The 23,694-nt window shown below is 38.7% G+C and overlaps 1 protein-coding gene and 1 long non-coding RNA gene across 9 annotated transcripts in view; one reads left to right on the top strand and one right to left on the bottom strand.

Annotated features, from left to right (window-relative positions):
• Window positions 1–2,777, top strand: part of LOC138751904 (uncharacterized) — a 51,729-nt gene extending 48,952 nt beyond the window's left edge. The window contains exons 4-5 of one of the 2 annotated variants that reach the window (XR_011350256.1): window positions 1,262–1,343; window positions 2,655–2,777. This is a non-coding gene — a long non-coding RNA (uncharacterized lncRNA). Of the gene's footprint in view, window positions 1–1,261; window positions 1,344–2,573 lie in introns of both variants that reach the window. The other variant, XR_011350254.1, reaches the window with a different exon arrangement.
• The window catches only part of LOC138751912 (leucine-rich repeat-containing protein 4C-like), a 568,103-nt gene that overhangs the window by 395,130 nt on the left and 149,279 nt on the right, over window positions 1–23,694 (bottom strand). The gene's annotated exons all lie outside the window — the stretch shown is intronic.

Below are 23,694 nucleotides of genomic sequence, written 5' to 3'. Positions count from 1 at the left end.
CATGGGAGCAGAGTCTAGATTTAAAACAGATGCAGAACAATTTCTTTAGTCAGGGCGTCGTAAGTCTGTGGAACTGCCACAGGCAGGTGTAGAAGCAAGAATATTGGGTGTATTTAAGGCAGAAATTGACAGGTATTTGATTTGTCAGGGCATCAAGGATTACAGGGAGAAAGCCAGAGAGTGCGGCTGAGTGGGACAATGGATTAGAATGGTGGAGCAGACTCAATGGGTCAATGGGCCTACTTCTGTTCCTAGATCTTGTTAACTGATGTTTTGAGCCTGAGTCCTTAGGCCTGAAATGTTGATAATATGTCTTTACCCCCTATGGATGCTGCAAGACCCGACCAGCTGAGTTCCTCCCAGCATTTCTGTGTTTTTACTATAATCACAATGTCTACAGACTTTCATCTTTCACACTTTGGACAACACAAATCTAGTTTTGTAATTAAATAAATTTAACTGGAAAAGAAAGCGATGAAATCATTAATTTGGAATTGCATGATCTGACATTTTGACACCAATCACCACATTTCTTGCCAGAGATCATGCAAACATAAAACATTAAGATTATTTTTTTGAAACCCTCCAAATCATATTGCAGATAAATGAATGGAGGTCATCAGTTTTTTTTTCATGGAGTTCACATGAAGTCCAACGATATTGATTGTATAGCCAAGGCAGAGAACCATGGCTACTACTTGGAAATTTGAAGGAGTTCACCTATCCCCAGTGTTTCTTATTAAATTTTTTAGATGTGCTATGGAAGGTATCCTGCAAAGCTTGGTATGGAGACTCCTCTGCCCAACCACACAACAAACTGCAGAGAGAAGTGAATACAGTTCAGGCATTCATGGAAAACAAACACTTCCCACTGGCTCAGGAGTGCAGGCAACATATTAAAAGATCCATTCCACCCTGCTCACACTCTTTTCCCCCTTCCATGATGTAGAAGATGCACAAGTTTGAAAATACCATCAGATTCAAGGTCAGATTTTTCCCTTTTATCAGGCTATTGAATGGATCTCACAAAAGCAAAATTATCCTGTTTTAATTGAACTTTTTCTCTGCAACACTATACACTTCTGTTTTATTTTGTACAACCTGTTGCACTCAAAGATAGTTGACTTGCCTGGAAACTTTTTTCACTGTATTGGAGTCGAGATAATAATTTAATTCAAATTCTCTCCCTTAATTCAGCTATTCTCTTTTTTTTAAAAATACAGAGAGAACCAGGTAGAACAGATTTTTTTTTTTTTTACAGGGTGAGAAGGTATTTGGCTTTTCTGAAGGTAAAGAAAAAGCTGAAAAAGAACAAAGAAAATACATGAAAATTATATGGAATGGTAGGCCACTTCAGGGTGATATGAATAATTCCACTTCACAGAACTACTGTACAGGTACTCCCTAACTTGTGATCTATGTGACTTGCATCCATCTGCACATACAACTGAATTTTAAAAACATGCATATAAGAAAAAAATAAGATTCACATGTTGTATTTGACAAATTTTAACAGGGATGGAGGGCATGCAAGAGCCAAAATGTGCATACTTATTCTGCTAGTCGGCATCCCGGGGTCCATAGGCTGGGCGCAGCTTTAATTCAATATCGTCAGGGTGCTTAACCAACTGAACTCCAATACATGAACCCACTGTGTATGAGTCAAAGAATCAAGATGGTTACACCCAGCCTATGGACCCTGGGACGCCAACTAACAAAGTACGCATGCATATTTTGGCTCTGAGATGCCCTGTATTCTTGTTATCGTTTGTCAAATACGACATTTGATTAAAAAGTTTGCTGTAAGACTTCAATTTCTCCACGTGCGCAGGCAAAATTTCCAACTTATGACCATTTTGATATGACTGATCCTTTAGTCCCAATTACAATCACAAGTCAGGGAGTACCTGCATATATTAAAGGTTATGTCTCCAATAAAGTCTTTTGAATAGCTTAACAGAACTGAGATTTGTATACATTTGGAACGTTTGAACAAGCTGGGGTTCTTTCTCTGAAAATGAGAAGACAGAGTGATGACCTGGTGGGAATGAAAATATTTGCGGAAGTAAATGAAGATAAGATACATATTTAACTCGATGCTTATACTTGCATGCGAGTGTATAATGTAGGGCCAAAAATGCAAGATAATCATTTATATATCCAAAAGATAATTTAAAGATTTTTAAAATCCAATACTGGATTTCTTCCAAAAAGCCATTCACATAAAATCAAGAGGTTTAATTCTTAAAAAAAAAAATCCTAACAGCTAATAAATATAGAGCAAATTAAGAATGATACATCTAGATTAGGAATAGCAGACATGTATTTGTTCAACTGTGGATGTGCTACAAAAAGTTGAAGGATGTTCTGGTGAGGGTAAAGACTGGTATGGCACAGATCATCTGAAGGGACCAGCTTAATCAGGTGTGAGTCATTTTTGTCATTCATAGACTGCTTTCTTTTTAAAAAAGTGTCTGTACTTCATTGTTAAAATTAAGAAACTCTCACAAATATTAGTCATTAATAGCCAGTTTTTGGTTATTCAATAATTTAATTTTAATTTAACTATACAGCATGGTAACAGGCCCTGCCAACCCACGAGTCGCTGCTGCCCAAATATCACAACTAACCTACTATCAACAAATGTTTTAAAGGATGGGAGGAAACTGGAGCACCCAGAGGAAACCCACAGAGGCACATGGAGAACATACAAACTCCTGACAGACAGTGTCAGTTTCAAGCCCAGGTCACTGGTACTGTAATAAGATTTTGTTAACCATGCCATCCTAAATAAATACCTTAGTGGTAATATTTAACCTACCAGGACACTTTTTTTTAAATGAGAAAGGCAGAAGGAAGCAAGTTTACATGGTATTTCGATTGGAAAATTCAAACCTGATGGTATGAGATTTCCATGATGGTTCACTATGTTTGTGTTGCTAAACTATGCCTCAAAGAACCAAAGGATGTGTGATATATGACTGTTATCTACACTTAGACAGTAATGAGAAAATAAAACAGTTTATCCCCTAGCTGCAGCAAGGCCAGATGCCTGAACTATTTCATGCTGGTTCTATACTATTTTACACAGAAAGCAATTTTCTGGGTTCCTGTTAGTACCTCAAGGTAAAGGATTCATCTTCACTTGTAAGGCATAGCAACACCAGAGAAAATTTATGGTAAGCTCTGATCTTCTAATTATTCAAGGTGTTTGCAAGACTTTTTTTTTCCCTGTGACTGAAACCGTGAAGAACTTTAATTGGCCCATATGGTCTATTCAAAGCATCAAAATGCGATTTGAAGCAGCTCACAAATCTCATCACACAAAAATTACTGGTATGTGCATTAACACTTTGTTTTAAGTCGATGAGCATAATTGATTAATTTCTGGGTAGTAATTAATCCTTTAGCTATACATTATGTTCCGTCAGAAGTTTTCAGTGTGGAGAGAATGTACTGAATTTAGGCTCAGCTGACCAACCGACTGTGAAGACAGCACGGTTTACATCTTCTGCTTCTACACTAAAACAACTACCAGAAAGAAACCATCCACCACTAATTATGTGCCTGTTCATACTGAACGGTCTTCTCAAGTAGTGCAGATTTCACGTGAAATCTTTAGTCTTTCCACTTAGATCAACAGAAAATAATTTAAAAAAAAACTTGAATGGCTGATAGAAATAGAGCATCATGAAGTCAGAGATGTGCTGCATTGAAACAAACCCTTTAGCCCAGCTCACCAAGTTATACGTTTGAGGTAGCCCCACTTGCCTGCAGTCGGCCCATATACCTTGACATCTTTTCTATCCCTGTCTAAATATCTTTTAAATGCCAAGAGTGTTTCTCCTCTTAAATTTATAATGAGCTTTTCATTCTTTTCCATTGATTTCTAATGAAAACTTGCCAAAAAAGTTATATTTGGAATTTGTGTGTTTATGTGGTGCCGTGGCTTTGCCAGTTTTATTTCTTCATTTGATGGTTTCAGGGACTGTAAGCCAGCCTCCTTAGGTTCTGCTCTCCACTGATATCACCCAAAATTCTGTTGCCCATCTCTCAACTAACACTTGTTTTTCCACTGTTGCCTGTGGTCTGGTTTTACCCAAGGTTTTGGTATCAGGATCTCACAACAATTTTGTCAAATTATAAGATATGCAACTTTTTTCTCGTGCCATAGATTTTCAACTTTTTTTTGCAATGCAAGAATTTATTGCCCTTAGCTGATGAGTAGGATGGTTCTGAACCAATGCTGCAACTGAGGCTTTCCAACCACAATGCTCATATGAAAGGATTGAAAATTATATTTTAATAAAAAATATAATAATTTAAATGTTTTTGAATTTTTAATTTAAAAATAAACATAGACATACATCATCGTAACAGGCCCATGAGCCCATGCCACCCAATTGTCCTACAAAACATGTACATTTTGAAGGGTGGGAGGAAAGTGGAGCACCCAGAGGAAACTCGCACCGACGTGGGGAGAATGAGCAAACTCGTTACAGAGAGTGTCAGGTTTAACAGCATTGCATGGCACTATAACAGCATTGCATTAACCACTATGCTAACTGTGGATGTGGAGATCCAAGGGTTGTCCAATCATGGCACAGCAGGCACCAAAATGGCATGTAGATGACCCATCCTGAGGCCATGCCTCCTTGACAAGCTAACAAACCTTCTCATAGGACAGGGTCATTATAATGAATACAAATCACTTTAAATGATTAAAAATGGAATATAAAACAATATTAATGGAAAATACCTTAGATTCAAATAATTAAAACATTAAGTGAAATGAATGCACTAATTACCTACACATTGATTTTTCATTCCAATTTGTGACCATATCCGCATGTCAATTATCCCTGGGGTACAGGTGAGAGTGAATCCAACAGCAGAGTGTGGAAAATCAGTAAATTAGCTCAGGCATCTGCTTTTGACTGAGCATGTGTAAAGGTAAAGGATCAATAATTGTTACATCATACTACATTCTAAATGAACAGATGAAATTCTTTAACTTTTGTCTACTGTAAGGCAGACAGTCGCCATTTTGTCCCACGGCCCTCACAGAAACCTACAGCACCCAGTGCTCCTGGACGGACTCCCCTCCAAGTACTGACCAGTCCCGTACCTGCTTAGCTTCTGAGATCAGACAATCCCAGGCATATTCAGGGTATTTGGTGCTGTGGTGAACTAGAACTGCGGGTAGCCAACAATTTCCAAGTATTCTTATTATTCTATGACATCACTTGCATTGGTGATACAGCTTTTTATTATTGTGCATCACGGTCTGCATTCCTATGTGTTGCTTTTTTTTTTACATCGTGCATGAATCCAATTTTAAAAGCTTCTGACTATAAATTCCACCATTCAATTTATCCCAAAAGCAAACCCATTTGTTCACAATAACGACCCATATGCTACATGTGCATTAAAAGGATCTTAACCATGAAATATCTCCTATGGGCATAATTTTTAATTTTTTTCAAAATTCTTTTTCATCTCCACGAATATTGTGACTCAGTTTGTTATAATGCTAATTTTTCTGTTAAATTTTGATGGGTTATTTTATTTTTCCATGGGAAGGCATTTGGATTCTACAATTGCAGATAAATTGGTTAAATTTACTTCTTTCTTCAAACCAAATGGGTCAAATAACTTTTTTTCTGTTAAAGCAGAACAATTCTACCAACCTGGGGATGGAAAAGATTGTGTTAAAACAAGAAAATCTGCAGGTGCCATGATTGTACTTTATGCAAAAATACTAGAGAAACACAGCAAGACACAGCATTCTTTGTCACAAAAAATAAAGATATATAATCGACATTTCAGGCCTGAGCCCTTCGTCAAGATATGACAAAATGGGAGGAGGGGCAAAGCACAGGCCCTCAGGCGAGAGGATGGTGGGAGAGAATGAGAGAAAAAAAATGTTTTACAGAAATTAAGTACTGATGCAAAATCTTTATAATTTCTACTGACTTCAAATTAAAAATGAAACACATGTTAAAGATTTTTGGTTTTTGTTTGTTGGATTTAATTGTTTACCCATCTTTTTCCTTTTCTAGTAAAAAATGCTGGAGGAATTCAACAGGTCTCAGAGCATCTATAGGAGATAGGTATCTAACCAAATATATAAAAGCCTGCCTGCTTTCTGTTCATACCTTGAAGAAGGTCTCAGGCCTGAAACAGGAGGTAAACATATTTTTACATCCTGCAAATGCTGCGAGTCCAGAATTCCTGCAGCATTTTTGTGTTTTACTATAGCCACAGCATCTGCAGACTTCCGTTTTTCACTCCTTTTACTGTAAACATTGTTTCCAGTTATAAAGTTGAATGAGTTGGCATGAGATAATTCTGCTCTGGGTGCACCTTTCAGATTTATTGTCAGAGTACATCCATGACATCACATACAATCCTGAGATTCTTTTTTCTTGCAGGTGAGGCAGAATTACCACTTATTGGCAATGGAAAAAAAAACCTGACTCAATCTACACAATATAAAGAAATGTAAATAAGCTGACAATGCAAAACAGAGATAGAAAAAATCAATTAAGTACAAAGGAAAGAGTTCTTGAATAAGTCCATGACTGAGTTGGTTTTTCAGGAATTTGATGGTGTGGGGGGGGGGGGGGGTTAGCAACTGTACCTGAACGTGGTGCAAGTCTTATGGCACCTATACCTCTTTCCTGATGGTTGCAGCAAGAAGAGAGAGAGAGAGAGAGTGTGTGTGTGCTCGCGCTGGGTGGTGTGGATCCTGATGATGATCTCTGACAGGAGCGTTCCCTGTTCCTTTTGCTCTTTAAGTAGATTCACTGAAATATTACTAAGCAATTATCAGCAGTTGCTCGACTGTTCAGAAATTTAGGCAAGAATGAATGAAAAATAAGCTGAATATTGTGTTAGGCATTAACTCTTCGAAGAATGCTAAATCACAGTGCAACTCCAATTATGTTTTGGGTATAACCTTGCCCTAAATTCCAAACAAGATTTTTGTGCATGCCTTTGTATCAGTGATTGCAAATGGAGATTGTAAATTGAGTTTTATGAATTTCTCAACAACTAGGATATATATGAAAATTATAACAGGCTATTTCAATGAAAATGCCTGTGCTTACCTTTCAGTGCAATTTTATACTGATATGAATTATTTCAACCCTTGTCTTCTCTCCAAATTACATTTTTCTCTTGTAGGATTTAAATACGATTTGTAGCACAGAAAATCCCATTTGTACACTCATCGCTCACTTCATTGCTGAAGTGAGCTCCAGGAATTCCTGATCTGACTGCATTGTTTGAAAATTGGCATCACTCAGAGTGGTTGCACTTCAAGAAGACTGCCACATTCTGAGCAATAAACACCAGACTTGCCAAGGATGCCTTTAAATCAATCTTTCAGTTGGAGGTCAAAGAAGGATTGTTCCCCCTACCCCCCCCCCCCCACCAAAGAGATGATTGAAATGTGGAAAGAAGTACCTGTAGAGGTAGGTACGCCCACAAAAATAAGCACCTTGACGTTCAATTGAACTGTGACAACAGATTAAATATAGGTAACTGGGATTAGTAGAAGTAAGTATTATGGATCTGCTTTGTGCTGTACAACACCATGATTCATTGTAATAGATTATAGAGGCAGCATAATGGTTAGAGCAACACTTACAATGACAGCGACCGGGACTGGGGTTAGAATCCCGTGCTATCTATAAAGAGTTTGTACGTTCTCCCCATGTCGGTGTGGGTTTCTTCCAGGTGCTCTGGTTTCCTCCCATTGTTCAAAAACATACAGGAGATGCAGGTCAATTGGATGTATTTGGGCGGCATGGGCTCGTGAGCCAAAAGGGCCTGTTACCATGTGATTTGTATGTCTAAATTAGGACACGTGTTCCAGTTCTAAATCTTTACCAAGGTAAAGGACAAGTTTGCTAATTGTTTTACTTTGGCTTAATTCATCTATTTTATGATCTTCAAGATCTTTGAATTCTTCAAATATTCATTTTGGATATCTAGAAAGGAAAGCAAACAGTTCATAAAGATCATTACAGTGACATGATTTCAATGTTTTACTATGACCTAATCCTAAATGGTTCCCTTCAGTAACCTTTTTCACACTTAATGTGGATTCTAAAATACTAACGAGTTGACAATTGGGCCTTCAGTTAAGATTCCAAGGCACTATTCATAATAACCGAGTATCAAATCCACCACATCTACAGTTTAGTTTGCCAATACATCTAATAACACATCTCTTTGATTTAATTGATCTTGAATACCAACTAGATTGATGCTGAAATATTTGACATTAATATTAATACAGTGAGAACACATTTAGTTCATCTTGCTGCAAACAGCTGTGCATTTGGGATTATGAATTGAAAAGCTTGGATGAAATCACGCATGTGCATGTACATGCAGGAAAATTTCATTATGTCAAGGCTCAATAATGCTGCCAAAAGCATTAGTGAACAGGGAACATATTGATTTGTTTTTGGTTTAATATTTTTCATTCAGTAACAAAGAATCATTCTCATCAATCAAATTCTTTAAGCTTATGCCAGCTCAATCTGCTTCTGGGATTGGCAATCACACTTACTTCAAAAAATCCTTCAAAATACATCAAGAAATCTGCTTTTTTTTCTAATCTAAACTTTCTTTGGCAAATAACCTTTATTTCCCTGAAAACTAATACAAAAATATTGAGTTAAATAACTTGTATCTGGAAGACAATAAAAGCTGCCCAATACAGACAAAAGCAGAGAAACAACAAGAAAAAATTAGCAATTGGACAAGGTAGTGTTTAATTTTAAAATGGAAATGTTCATGTTGACTAATAGAAATTATTGACAGGACTGGTTATGAAAGGTTAGACGAGAGTTGTAATAGCACATTCAGTTCTGGTGTTAAACTGGCAAACTGTGGATTGAAAAATATGCTCAAGGAACTTTAAATAAGTTTTTAGTTCTGTGTGTTGCTGAGTTCATTTGAAAAGGTTGTAAAAGAGGTGGCTCTGGAATTGAAAGTGAAAATTAATTACATTGAGAGTCTTTTATGCCATCCAATTCTTTAAAAAAAAAAAAATTGGAGAATCCATGAGTAATGTTCTCACATTATGACCCACACACATACAAGTTTTGATTAAGATTAATCTCTCTCTCTCTTCCAGCTGCACAGGTTTCCTCCCACCTTTCAAAACATATGGGGGGGAGGGAATTGGTTGTAGGTTATATATTTTATACGCAATATTTCAATGCCAATAATGAAGAATATCTTTTCACTTAATGGTATTCTATTTCAAAACTGGGTTAATAGTTAATAAATTCTTTGTATGAACTCAGCAGGTATAGGAAAAAGTTTATTGTCATCTGATTGTACAAGTATAACCTGACAAAATAGCGTTCTCTGGTCCTTGGTGCAAAATATGCAGACACAAATCCAGACATAATACATAGACAAATAATACATATGCAGGACAAGAATTTTATCTATAAAAATAAATATATAAATTTTACTTTGTACAAATGAGAGTTCTTTGGTGGTTCAGCGTTCTCACTGCCCATGGGAATAAGCTGATCCTCAGCCTGGTGGTGCTGCCTCTGATCCTCCTGTATCTCTTCCCTGATGGGAGCAGCTGAAAGATGCTGTGTGCAGGGTGGAAGGGCTCCTCCATGATTTTCTACACCCACTTCAAGTCCAGTCACCTTTATTTATCGTTCATACCATGCTTGCACGATAAAGACAAGACAGCATTTCTCCAGGGGCACAGAGCATATTTAAATAAACATAGAAGTTCAACACATTTAAAATATTAAGTCAGTCCACAGTACCCTGTCCCCAAATGTTCTGGGAGTTCAGAAGTCAGACGGCTTGGAAGAAAAAGCTGTTGCCCAATCTGGACGTATAGGCCCAAGTGCTGCAGTACCTCCAACCAGATGACAAAAGGAAGAACAGTTTACAAGAGAGGTGTGTGGAGTCCTTCACAATGTTTTTGTTTTCCTGCCTGCATAGAGTATTGTACATGACCTTCATGGTAGGAAGAGAGCCCCCCAATGATCTTTTCCACTAATTTCACCATCCTCTGCAGGGTCTTGTGGTCCGAGGAGGTATAGCTTCCAAACCAGGCAGAGATGCAGTTGCATGGGATGCTCTTGATACATCTTCTGAAGAATGTAGTGAGGATTGAGGGTGGGAGATAAACAGCCTTCATAGGACACAGAGGCACTGCTGGGCTTTCTTGGCAATGGAGCTGATGTGAAGGGACCAAGTGAGATTCTCCACCAAGTGCACTCCAAGGAACTTGATACTCTTGACGACCTCAACGGTGGAGCCTTCAATAGTCAGCAGAGCGCGGTCTCCCGGGTCGACAACCATCTCTTGCTTTTTAATGTTCAGATACAGGTTGTTGGCTCTACACAAGTCTGTTGGCGACTGCACCTCATCTCCGTATTCTGACACATCAGTCTTATTGATCAGACCCACTACGGTTGTGTCGGCAGCAAAGTTAATGATGTAGTTCAAGCTGTGGGTAGCTGCATATTCATGGGTCAGCAGAGTGAACAGCAGTGGATCATGTTGGAGGGGGTGGGGAAGAGAGGGAGACTCCAGTGATCCTCTCTGCCACTCTTATAATCTTAATGAAACTGTCACAATTACCTTCCCATTAACAAAGTCGTTTATTATCACCTGACAATTTTTTTTTGTCCCAAAAGGTTTACTTCCTGACAAAAAAAAATTGGTGATTATGATAAACTTCAGGCTGAACACAAAGATAATTTCAGATACGCTGGATCACATTGGAAGTTGGAGAAACATCAACTTTTATTGAATTTAGCGTGCTTAATCAAATAATTATGTTGACACATTCCATTAGTTTAAATGATCATAAAATGTTTTGCCACTGATATTCATTTGTACTCAGCATCTGATGCCTCTTGTGTAAGTGTCACACAATAGTCAGGCTGTATTGATGGATTCCAATTGCTATGATACCATTTTTCAATGGTCACAATGTCCTGGCAAAACCTTCCACCATGTATGTCACTGACTGCACCCAGATCAGCAGGGAAGAAGTCCAAAGGAGAAATGCAGAAAATTAATTTTCAATGACATGTGGCACTTCATGGCTTTATATGCTTGAAGTAGATTGAAAATATCAAAGGTAATCACAAAAATAGGCAATATCTAAAAATCAAAGTTCGGCTGCCCCGCCAAATTCTTTCGGATGGTATGTCAGTTCCATTATGGCCAGAGTGCCGGATGACAGAGAATTCTCTGAGACATTCCCAGTCACCAATGGCATCAAGCAGGGCTGTGTGCTTATACCCACATAACATAACATTTACTGCCATGCTGAATGATGTTTCCAGAGCAGTGTTAGTGGAATCAGCCTCAAGTACAGAGTGGATGGGAAGCTCATCAACCTGAGAAGACTTCAAGCTATTAACAAAGTGAAGGAGACTGTTCTGAGAGACTTCCTCTTTGGTGATGACTGTGTCCTGTATGCTGGCTCAGAGTCAGAAATGCAAATCAGTATGGCTTGTATCAACTTTGGACTCACCATCAAGGTTAAAAAGACTGAAGTCACGTACCTCATGCTCCGTACACAGAACCCAAAATCGCAAAGGTCTGAAACTACAGGCAGTGGACCAGTTCATGTACATTGGAAGCCCCCTCTCTTGAGCATTGACTATTGTTACAGAAGTTAACTGCAGAATAGCAAAGGCAAGTTCTGCTTTGTTTCACTGTATGGGAACATTAAGGAATCAGTCCAGCAACAAAACTGAAGATCTGTAGAGCCATGGTACTCACTACCCTTCTGTATGCTTGTGAAATGTGGATTGTGTATCGAAGGCATGCAAGACAGCTCAACCATTTCACATGACTTATTTACGCAGAATATTAGGCATCAGATGGCTAGATAAAGTACCACACACTGAAATTCTGACTCGAGCAAGTCTACCATCAGTCCATACACTGCTGATAAGAGCACAGCTCCACTGGGCAGGTCATGTCATCCATATGCCAGACGAGCTCATACCAAGCAGCTCATTTTTGGGGAAATTTCTACTGGGAGACGCTCGCATGGAGGGCAGAATAAATGTTTCAAAGACACACTAAAGGACTCCCTGTAGTCGCTTAAACATAGTCACGACCACCTGGAATGCACTGGCACAAAACTGGTGCAGTCTTATCCACATGGGTTGTCAAGCTTACGAAGCAAGGCACATTGCTGAAGCACAAAATAAACGCGAACTGCCCAAGTCCAGAGGCACCAGCACAACAACTGCCGTATACCATATACTACAAGATATGCCAGGACATTCAGTGCCCGAATTGGTTTGACCAGTCATCCTCAGACACACCACATCCAATCTTAAAGTGACTAATTGTTTTGAGGTCTTCATCGATGATGATGGATGAACAATATGCTTGAAGTAGACTTAAAATGTGACAGGAAATCATAAAAATATGCTATATCTAAAAAAAAAGTACACGATAGGAAAATGTTAAGGTGATTTTCGTGATTATCAGCTCAAAATCCAATAAAAAGTGTTCTGGAAGCAATATCTTCATTGTCCAATGTAAATAATCTGCAAACAAGCACAGCTGTAGGCTGCATGATGCTTGGCAATGCTGGTAGTTTTGAGCTTGGGTACCGGCAAATCTGGCATTTGCAAATGTACGTACACCGATGCAGAAGTCTTGAACTTGCTGTCAGCTGCTTGTTGGAATTTTGCCAACTTTGCTGTGATGTTAGACTCCTCCTGGACCTCCAGCAGTGGAGTGTGAATCTGTGCCAATTCCCTGCCAATTAGGATGGGGAGCTCAGTCAAACAACCCACATTAAGTGAATGGGCCTGTCACAAATGGCTCTTGCCCATTGATTTTGGGGAAGGAGAACAGCTGTGAGGTATTAGCATGCTATTTATTTTTTGAATACATTATGTCTTGAGATATGCAGAGGAATTTAAACTTGCCACCATTTAACAATTGCTCTTTTCACCATGGGATAAGAATATACACACGTGTCAATGACCTTAATTATTCATTACTTTTTAGACGACGACTTGTGTGCCACTGCCTTTACATGATAACTCATGTGCCACTTTCCTTTCATGTTTGGATTAATACTTTGGGTTTCATTAAGTATTTTCATACATTAATGCATCAACACTTTCTTTTTTAACTGCCTTGATTAATAATTAAATAATCTTGAGCATTTAAAAATATTGGCATCATCAACAAATCTCTCTTCATTGTGATGGTAAAGGCTAAAAGGTATGTTCAATGATGCTGTGGGTGTGCTGTTGGGGAACCATCCTCCCAGGGCTGGATAGACATGTGGAATGACCTGACACTGTGCAGAACCATCATCACTGGAGAACTGATGTGGTAAAACTTTAATCCAGTAAATTCACAAAAGGAGAACTGCACAAGATATGTGCAAACTCATTCTTCACGAAGCTCAGTTGAAAGCATGAGCACCCCAGCACCTGACTGACTGCAAATGTAATTTCATGGCATGAAGAACATGGAGATAGCCATTACAGTATTAGTTTTTTTTTCTCACTACCTCACTTTTCCTCGGTTGCTTTCATTTATTTATTTTTAAAAATGTAATTTACAGCAATTTTTGCATTTGTAATTCCACCGCGACGTGAATTTCATGAGCAATGAATTCTGATTCAGATTCTGAGCAAGATCTTCCACCCCATGATAAACGTACAAACCACTCTGCTCTCTTTCAGGCCAGCCATAAGCAGAATTTCATTCTTTTCTTCAGCTCATTACTGCTACCACTATTCAGATTTTTTTTTTTTAAATCCATGTTCAGCGAGATTTATTTCATGAGATAATTGACTCAAAGAAGCGTCCTCAACCATTCTAAAGCCAAATCTCCCTTGAAGAGAAAACACGAGCGCACCTAGGAAAAGCAACAGTTCTGCATTGCAAACTCAAAAGTGAAACACCAAAGAAAGGTTACAACCTGATTTGTACAAACTCTTGTACCATGCAATTTCAATTTTATGTTAAATACTATGCTTAAATTAACCTTCTGTTTTTGTGACAGGTGACAGGCGAGTCATTTCTAAACAAAAAGAATGCCCAGAAATAGGTCTCTTTCAAAAATGCTTTAATTAAAAGGATGATTTGCGCACCCTCCAAGGTGGAAAACTACCCTGCAATTTCAGGCAAATTATTGTGTTTTTATCTTACTCACGAAAATCAGCCAAATAGCAGAGTTATCCATGTTTCAGGTGTTATAAGCTCTTTATTTGTGATATTATAAGCTCTTTATTTATGATTTTGAAAAACCTCACAAAGATAAGCGTATACAGAGCCGTTGTCATACCCACACTCCTGTTCGGCTCCGAATCATGGGTCCTCTACCGGCACCACCTACGGCTCCTAGAACGCTTCCACCAGCGTTGTCTCCGCTCCATCCTCAACATCCATTGGAGCGCTTTCATCCCTAACGTCGAAGTACTCGAGATGGCAGAGGTCGACAGCATCGAGTCCACGCTGCTGAAGATCCAGCTGCGCTGGATGGGTCACGTCTCCAGAATGGAGGACCATCACCTTCCCAAGATCGTGTTATATGGCGAGCTCTCCACTGGCCACCATGACAGAGGTGCACCAAAGAAAAGGTACAAGGACTGCCTAAAGAAATCTCTTGGTGCCTGCCACATTGACCACCGCCAGTGGGCTGATATCGCCTCAAACCGTGCATCTTGGCGCCTCACAGTTTGGCGGGCAGCAACCTCCTTTGAAGAAGACCGCAGAGCCCACCTCACTGTCAAAAGGCAAAGGAGGAAAAACCCAACACCCAACCCCAACCAACCAATTTTCCGCTGCAACCGTGTCTGCCTGTCCCGCATCGGACTTGTCAGCCACAAACGAGCCTGCAGCTGACGTGGACTTTTTACCCCCTCCATAAATCTCCGTCCGCGAAGCCAAGCCAAAGAAAAAAAAAAAAAATTGTGATGTTAAAAGGGCAGAAAATCCTAGCAGATACTCATTTTCTAATGTCTACCGCAAACAAGCTATAAGTGGAGATAAAAGTAACTTGGCTGGTTTCCTTTTTACATCAAAATTCTCTGAAAATGCACTCTAAAATCTTAAATTATGTAGAAGAAATATTTGTTCCCCACTTTGTCTACAATATGGCAAACTATTTCTAGAATTTGACACTTCTATGTGTTCTCGTGGTTATTTTGAGTCAGCTGTTTTCAAACTGCCCCCCTAAACTCACATTCTACCTTAAGCAATTCCGAAGCCATAAGTGCTCTGATGAGCAAAGGATTGCTTAAGGTGGTATGTGAGTTTGGGCGGGGGGGGGGGGCAGTTTGAAAACCACTGTTTTGAGTGGTTCATGAGATAAACAATAAGGGCACCAAAAGATGAATTACAAATATAAATGTTAAAAAAAAATCACTTAATTTTTTTTTAAAGCAAACTATTACAGATATTGGGAATTGAAACAGAAACCAGTGGAAACACTCAGCAAGTCAGCCAGAATCTGTGGAGATGAAAGCAGTTCATCAAAAGTTTCAGGCTTTTGACTTTAATCAGAATTGACAATAGTTAATCATCATTCTGATGAAATGTTATCGATGAGAAGCATTAACTGTTTATCTTTCTAGATGTTGCTGACCTGCTGAATATAACCACCATACTTATCTTTTGTGTTACATTATGAAGTTTATTTCTCTCACATATGGATATCCTTTTGTAACATTTCATATTTTTTTTGTTGTTTAAGCGCAGGATGACTACTATACATAATGCTTGGTAATAAAAAAAATTCCTCATCTTTCAGTGAAGCTTAAGCCCCCAAATTAAACACTGGCAAATGGGAACTTCCAGATCAGTCTTGAAACAAAGCTATAGTCGGGAATGATAACGATGAAATCTCTGGAGTATTGGGAAAAAGAAAATCCTCGGTGGAGACCCAAATGACCTCATGAATTGGGCGCATTTTGGATTCCAGATAAGTCAATACAAACTTCCCAGCAATAAGCACTGATCACATCACAGACTTAAAGGGAACATTGGAGATCTTGAACCAAGTTGGGATGTCGTTTGCAATAATAGGCAAGGCCCATGAGACAGGTTTGGCTCAGTGAGATTAATGTTGATGGGAGGCTCAAATAAGAACAGCCACAATATAAAGGAATGGTGGCTTGCAGGAAAGACATTATACATTGGGAAGCCTCTCCCGTGCCTTATTTTCTTTATCCAGGGGATTAAAATATGTTGCTGCTTTTAGTAATTTATATATCTGCACTCAGCACTTCAAGAATCTTTTGTTCCTGTACCAAATGTAGGCATCCAAACAGCATGCAATTACTAGCTTTATGTAAATAATCAATTCATGACTGTGTCCCAGCAATGAATTATACCCTATTATGTTACAAAATGTGTTCACCTCTGTGACCTGGCAATTAATGAGTTTGCCTATTATTTTAGAGATTTACTCAACATTGACCCAGGAATTAATCATACTTGGTATTATGCCACAGCATTGCCCAGGTTCTCAGAACCAAATTATTAATTATGATCCATTTTATATTATGTTGAATCTGTTGAACCATTATACTCTCCAGTTTTTAAGAAGATGGTTGTTTGGACACCAAGAGGGCGAAGTTTAGTCGGTGGCCTGAATGGATTGTGGGAGCTGAAATAATCAGCTATCTGTGATGAACAACATCATGATCGCACTCAAAACCCCAATATAGTCAGAGAAAGACAGAATTGATTTTTTTTGGGGGGGGAGTTGCAACAAGAATGAGAGGCTGAATATTCTAAACTGAGAGAGAAAAGGCTACAAAATTAATAATAAATATATTATTACTGAAGAATTGATTAATAGGAAAATGAATTAAATGATAATGCTGGAGGTTAACTCAAGTATTCATAGAAAGGAAACAAGGATGGATTTTTGAAGGGACTGTCTAGCACTGTATGGGCTGATACAGTTACTTTCCCAGAGCCATCTCCTGAATGAACCTCACAACAGTGCTCTCCCATTGTCTCTGCTTTGCACTTATTGACCTTTACCCTTCATGTAACTCTTATTTTTCATTTGTGCTCTTCCATGTTACACAGCTGTATGAATGTTACTGCCAACCTGTTAGACTGCTATGAAGAACCATTCTTACTGCACTGGGTGTAATGTGACAAACATTCTTAAAATTTAATCGTTTTTATTTGTCATTTAAGACTAATCTTAACTAGCATTAAACTAAACAGTTAGAATTTGGAGTAATTTATTGCCCTAGAACATTACCTCATAAGTAGATCCTTAAATTAAATCCAAATGCCTGACTGGGAAACTTTACCAAAAATAGTTACTGGTTGTACAACAGTTTGAGTGGATAGGATTGTAAGAAAATTTTTAATATTTTTTTAAAATATTATTTATTTTTGACAAATGTAATGGATAAATATTCGTTGTCCACAAAGGGACAAAATATGCAGTGAGCTTCCTCAACATAATCAGAATAGCATGAAGAGTGAAATGCCAAGAACCCCCCCTCTTTCCATACTCATCATTTCACATTTTTTACAAATTAACCTTTCTAATTTCCATATTGAGTAACACTGCTCGAAACAGATTCCAAAATAAGTAGCAGAAACATTAATTAACTCTATGGCATTCATTTTTTTATGAGCATTAAGGATCTGTGTGTTTTTTTTAAAATAAATTCCAATTAAACAAACTGCTGACATATAGTTACAGATCAGCATTATTTTCATTTAGGCATCAATTGTTTTCCACTGTTGAATTGCATGCATGTCTATAATTGGTAAACATTTACAGTATTAAGAATATTATGCTGGACCAGTAGTAGTAGAGAGATTTGACCATCCTTGATCAGGATCTGAAAATTCACCTACTGGTAATTTAAAGGGAATGGAGAAGAGTAATTCCTGCTGGTTTATAGTAATGCCATGAGAAATTACTGAATACAACTACACTTCAAAGTTAATTCACGACAGTTATAAAAATTAATTTGTGAAACCAAGTTAATTAAATAATGAATTTTATTCAATTAGTATTAATTACAGGCAGTAGAATGGCTATGTCCTTTGTTCTGAATGTCAAAAAATTGACTTTGAACTTTATTTATTATTGAAGACAAAGACTCTCCATGAAACATCAATGTTAGGATAGTAGAAGAGATCAAATTAGATCCTTTCCATTCACAGCCCATGACATTCTCCAGCACATAGAACCATATAATCTCACATTAAAGATACTAAGAGTTCAGGGTAAAGTATTAGGAGGGATAGTGAATTGGTTCACTAATAGAAGGCAGAAGAGTTGGAATAAATGGGTATTTCTCTGGATGGAAATCAGTAGTTAGCGACTGCCACATGTGTTGGTGATAATTCATATGTATTAACAATTTGGAATGACACTAGCCATTACTTTTTTTAATTTGAGAACTGGTACAAATCAATAAGATGTTTTGGACAGTTACACAAACTAAATAAGACATTCCATATAACACTTGCATACATACATTGTAAATCATATTAACAATTTATATTCTAAATTCTTTTCTCTTTGGCTTGGCTTCGCGGACGAAGATTTATGGAGGGGGTAAAAAGTCCACGTCATCTGCAGGCTCGTTTGTGGCTGACAAGTCCGATGCGGGACAGGCAGACACGGTTGCAGCGGCTGCAGGGGAAAATTGGTTGGTTGGGGTTGGGTGTTGGGTTTTTCCTCCTTTGCCTTTTGTCAGTGAGGTGGGCTCTGCGGTCTTCTTCAAAGGAGGTTGCTGCCCGCCAAACTGTAGTTTATATATAATATATCTTCTTTGGCTTGGCTTCGCGGACGAAGATTTATGGAGGGGGTAAAAAGTCCACGTCAGCTGCAGGCTCGTTTGTGGCTGACAAGTCCGATGCGGGACAGGCAGACACGATTGCAGCGGTTGCAAGGGAAAATTGGTTGGTTGGGGTTGGGTGTTGGGTTTTTCCTCCTTTGCCTTTTGTCAGTGAGGTGGGCTCTGCGGTCTTCTTCAAAGGAGGTTGCTGCCCGCCAAACTGTGAGGCGCCAAGATGCACGGTTTGAGGCGTTATCAGCCCACTGGCGGTGGTCAATGTGGCAGGCACCAAGAGATTTCTTTAGGCAGTCCTTGTACCTTTTCTTTGGTGCACCTCTGTCACGGTGGCCAGTGGAGAGCTCGCCATATAACATATAACATATAATATATAGTATATAGTTAAAACCCCTTGTCTAACCACATTACCAGATTCTATACAAGATTGGCATGAAAAGAAAAACAAAGATTAAAAAAAAATAAAGAACTGGAAAAGATACAAGTCAGACAATTTAATTACATTGGAGTAAAATTATAAGGTAAGAGTGAGTCATAAATGACCCCCATAACTTCTGGAATCCTATACCTCTATTAATTGTATGACAAATCTTCTCCATATTCAAACAGGACATGATGTCACACAACCATTGTTCATGAGTAGGTGGGGGAACATCCATTAAAAGTAAAATCGCTCGCCTCATCAAAAGAGAGGCAAAAGAAACAGAGTGATTCTGAACCAGAGACAAAGAATCATTCCCTCCCTTTGTAACGAAGATGGCCCCCAAAGGGTTCGGTGTTAAATCTATTGAAAAATTTTGATACGAGTATGGAAAACCCCTCTCCAGTATTTTTCTAGACTAGTACAAGCCCAAAACATATGACATAATGATGCTTCTCTGCTCTTACACCTGTCACACCGGTGAGTCATATAAAAATAAAAACAAAACAATTTGGCCTTAGACAAATGTGTTCTATGTACGACTTTGAACTGAAATAGTCAATATTGAGAACATAACAAAGAGCTAGTAACCATCTTGAGAATCATGACCCAATCCACATCCAATATAGTCAAATTTGAATCCTGTTCCCTAGCATTTTTGATTTTAACTAACAAAGTCTGATTTAATCATAACAATTTCTTGTAAATAATAGATAATAAACCTAGTCATTACCAACAATAAAAAAAAAATCTTAGGGTGCTAAATACAACCAGGTTCCATTTCAAAACTCAGTGCCAAATCCTCAGATCCTCAGACAAACTTGTGTTCAACTTCCAGCACTTTGACTTTTTTTTGTGGCAATCCACAGGATTTAGAAAAGACTGGCCCCCAACATTTCACTTGTGGATCTGTCCATTCCTGCTGGTGGAGGACAGCATGATCAAGTCCATTAAGGGATGAAGAAATCAGACAAGTAATTGAAAAGTAAAAGCATTAGCCACCATTTCACTGAAAGGTGATGCAGGCAAAAGCAAGCAGGACCAAATTACCTCAATTTGCTTCTGTTTCTCATGTTCAAATTACAAGGGCCTTATTGTCACAAATGCTGGTTGCATTATTGTTTCATTGAATAAAGGAGAGAATTATCATAGTATTGAACATAGGATGCTCAGACCACTGACATGGAGGTGTCTGTACCTAATAGGATATCTAAGAAGTACAATGTATTTATTCTGCTTCTTAATTTGGTATATTCAGTGTAAGAACTCCAAATACTCTAAAGATTATAGTTATGACTGGAAGTCTGAGTTATCAGCCAACTGCAAATTTACACAACATCAGCATTCAAAGTCTACTAATGATTATATTATCCAAAAATCAACAAACTGCCAAAAATTTGAACAACATTAATCCCCTCTTGACTAAATAAGATGGCAGAGGAAGATTTCTTGATCAGCAATGCTAACAATAACGAAGGTGAATAGTGCGTTAAAGGTTTTCATTTTTTAACTTAAAAAGTATTCTTAGGAACTTTGGCAGTCGGAACCTGACCACCACATCAATTCCTTTAATGAAGATTAAGTGGCACTGCAGGTTTTTGGACAAATGAAAGACCGCTGAAAATGTCCTAAAATCGATGATTGAAACTCAGGCCTGATCACTGAGCCAGCTCGATTTGCCTCCTCATGAATTGGCTAAATAACCTGCTTCAATGCAATTATTCCCTTATTTAAATATGGACTGTATTTGTAGGTGATACTGCCCCCATGAATTAGGTATACTTTATCAAATTCTATTATCCTTGGCAGGCAAGATCTCGCAGTGTAACTTTACTTTATCCCCTGAAGGAGTCAAAAGATAGAATTGGAAGGAATATGTGATCATCAGTAAGAGAGACACTATTCAGCAGTGGTTGTTAATGCAGTGTTGGCTAATTCACTTTTGGCAAGTTTTAGTTCCCTAGAAAGTCAGTCAATGTCACTAATAAATACTGTAAGTTTAAGACATTTGGTTTGATTGATCTGTTAAAAAAATAAAATAAAATCCGTTATCCCTCACGATCAGAAAAGTTACACTCGCAAATTCTGGAATAACATTTTCATAAACTACAGGGCAGGAATGTTATGATTATTAAAAAGTGAAACAACAAAGTCAGCAGAAACCATGATTGATGGAGAAACTCAGCAGGTCAAGCAGTGTCCTTTATATAGCAAAGGTAACAATACATAACTGACATTTCAAGGTATGGAAAAATGTCAGCAGGTATCCGAACAAAAGAGTGAGGGAGGGGTGTGGTCGCAACTGCTGGAGGTGATAGGTGGAGTATGGGGGGGGGGGGGGAAATGGCTGGGTGAACAGAGGGGGGAAGAAGAGAATATGTTAACAGAAACCGGAAAAGTCAATGTTAATGCCATCTGACTGGAGAGTGCCCAGTCGGAAAATCAGGTGTTGATCCTCCAATTTGTAGATGATCTTGGGGGTATAGTACATAACGCCATGAACAAACATGTGAACATGGAAGTGTGACACAGAACTGAAATGGGTGGCTACTGGGAGGTCTCTGTCACTGGTGCGGACGGAGATAAGGGGCTCAGCGAAGCGAACATCCAATCTATGCCCAGTCTCTCACTTGAAAAGCCTGTTTGGGGCCCTGGACTGCAGTGAAGAAGGAGGTATAGTGCAAGTATGGCACCTCCTGCAGCCATAGGGAAAAGTGCCGGGGAGGGATGAGTGCATGAGGGATGAGTGCATGAGGGAGTCACGGAGGGAGCAGATCTTCAGAACATAAGCAGCAGAGATGAAGTAATTGAGAGAAGGGGATATAATTCTTGCAGGGGACAGGGTGTGAGGAAGTGTAGTCAAGGTAGTTTGGGAGTTAGTGGGTTTGTAATACATGTCAATAAAAACTAGTCTCCTGTGATGGAAACAGAGAGATCTAGGGAGGAGAAAGCATGTCAGAGATGGACCGGGTGAATTTGAGATCGGGGTGGAAGTTAGATGTGAAGTGGATGAAGTTGACAAGCTCATCGTGGGTGCATCAGGCAGGTCCAATGTAGTCATCGATGGAGTCTTCCTACAGTATATCGATGACTACATTGGGGTTGCCTCATGCACTCTCCAGCTACATGGCATTAACATTGACTTTTCCATTTTCTGCTCACCTGCTCTCCTCTTCCCTCTCCCCTCTTTTCCAGTTCTCCTCCATCTATTCACCCAGCCATCCCTTCTCCCCTTGTTCGCTACTGTCCCCTCCCTCCCTTCTCCTCCTATCACTTCCAGCCTTTTCGACCACACCTCCCACCCTCCTCTTTTGTTTGGATGCCTGCTGACATTTTTTCCATACCCTGATGAAGGGCTGTAGCTTGAAATGCTGGTTATGTATTTTAACCTTTGCTATATAAAGGACCCTGCTTGACCAGCTGAGTTTCTCCAGCATTGTGTTTATACTTTTTTAAAAATATCATGATTATTGCATGAAACCTCATGCATCCTCTCTTAAATGCACTTCAACTTGTCAGTGGTACACGACCATAATTATTAGTATGCTACTTTATCTTACAACCAGTTATTGAATATATAATCATAGAAAGTGAAGCACCTGGATCTCAGTCCAAAATATCAAACAAAAACTGATGCTGGAAAGCTAAAATAAAAACCAAGTATTGTAGAGCATTCAGAGGATTGGTGGAAAGAAAAATAGAATTTATATTTCATGCCTCACCTTAAACATATGAACTCAAGTTCTCATTCTGCCTGTTGAGTGTTCCCAGCATTTCTGTTTTAATTCTAGGTCTCTGGAATAAAGGCAATGTTGCGTCAATCCTTTTAGTGAACTGCAAGCAGTCACTTCTGGGGATTTAATTTTCACTGACATCTGAAAGGCTTTCTAAACTTTGGCAGCTCTCTTCTTGCAAGTGATTTTGCTCCATCCTGCCTGACATGGCAAACTTTGTAGAAACTCACAAGCTTACCGTACAGACATTATAGTTAGAACCTTGCCAAGGAAGATGTGTGACAGTCTGCTTATTGCAATTGTCATTTTGCCATGAAGGCAAAGCAACAATGTCAGGAGCAAGACTGAAGTGTAACAAGTACTGCCAGCCCCACACAGTGCGAGCTAACGCAATCATCGCTTGGCAGACAAATGAGTGATATAAAAATGTTCAAATTTACCTTAAAATATATTTTCTTTGAGGGTCGGTAACTGTGCTTTTCAAAGATAAGGTTGTTAAACCACATACAATTTTACTGTTGCTTCAAAGCCTAGTTAAATGAATGGAACAATAATGTCTCGTGGTACCACTGCCTAATATCATTATGGCATTTGTCAGTCCAGCCAATTTGTAATGTCACTCCTTCATGAAATTTGGTGACTCCCTCATGGAACTGCCATTCAATGATGATAACTCTCTCCTCTTTGTTGTGTTTTTCATATA

Source organism: Narcine bancroftii, chromosome 1, assembly GCF_036971445.1.
Source record: "Narcine bancroftii isolate sNarBan1 chromosome 1, sNarBan1.hap1, whole genome shotgun sequence".
Classification (NCBI taxonomy): Eukaryota; Metazoa; Chordata; class Chondrichthyes; order Torpediniformes; family Narcinidae; genus Narcine; species Narcine bancroftii.
This window is presented reverse-complemented; position numbering and strand designations above follow the sequence as displayed.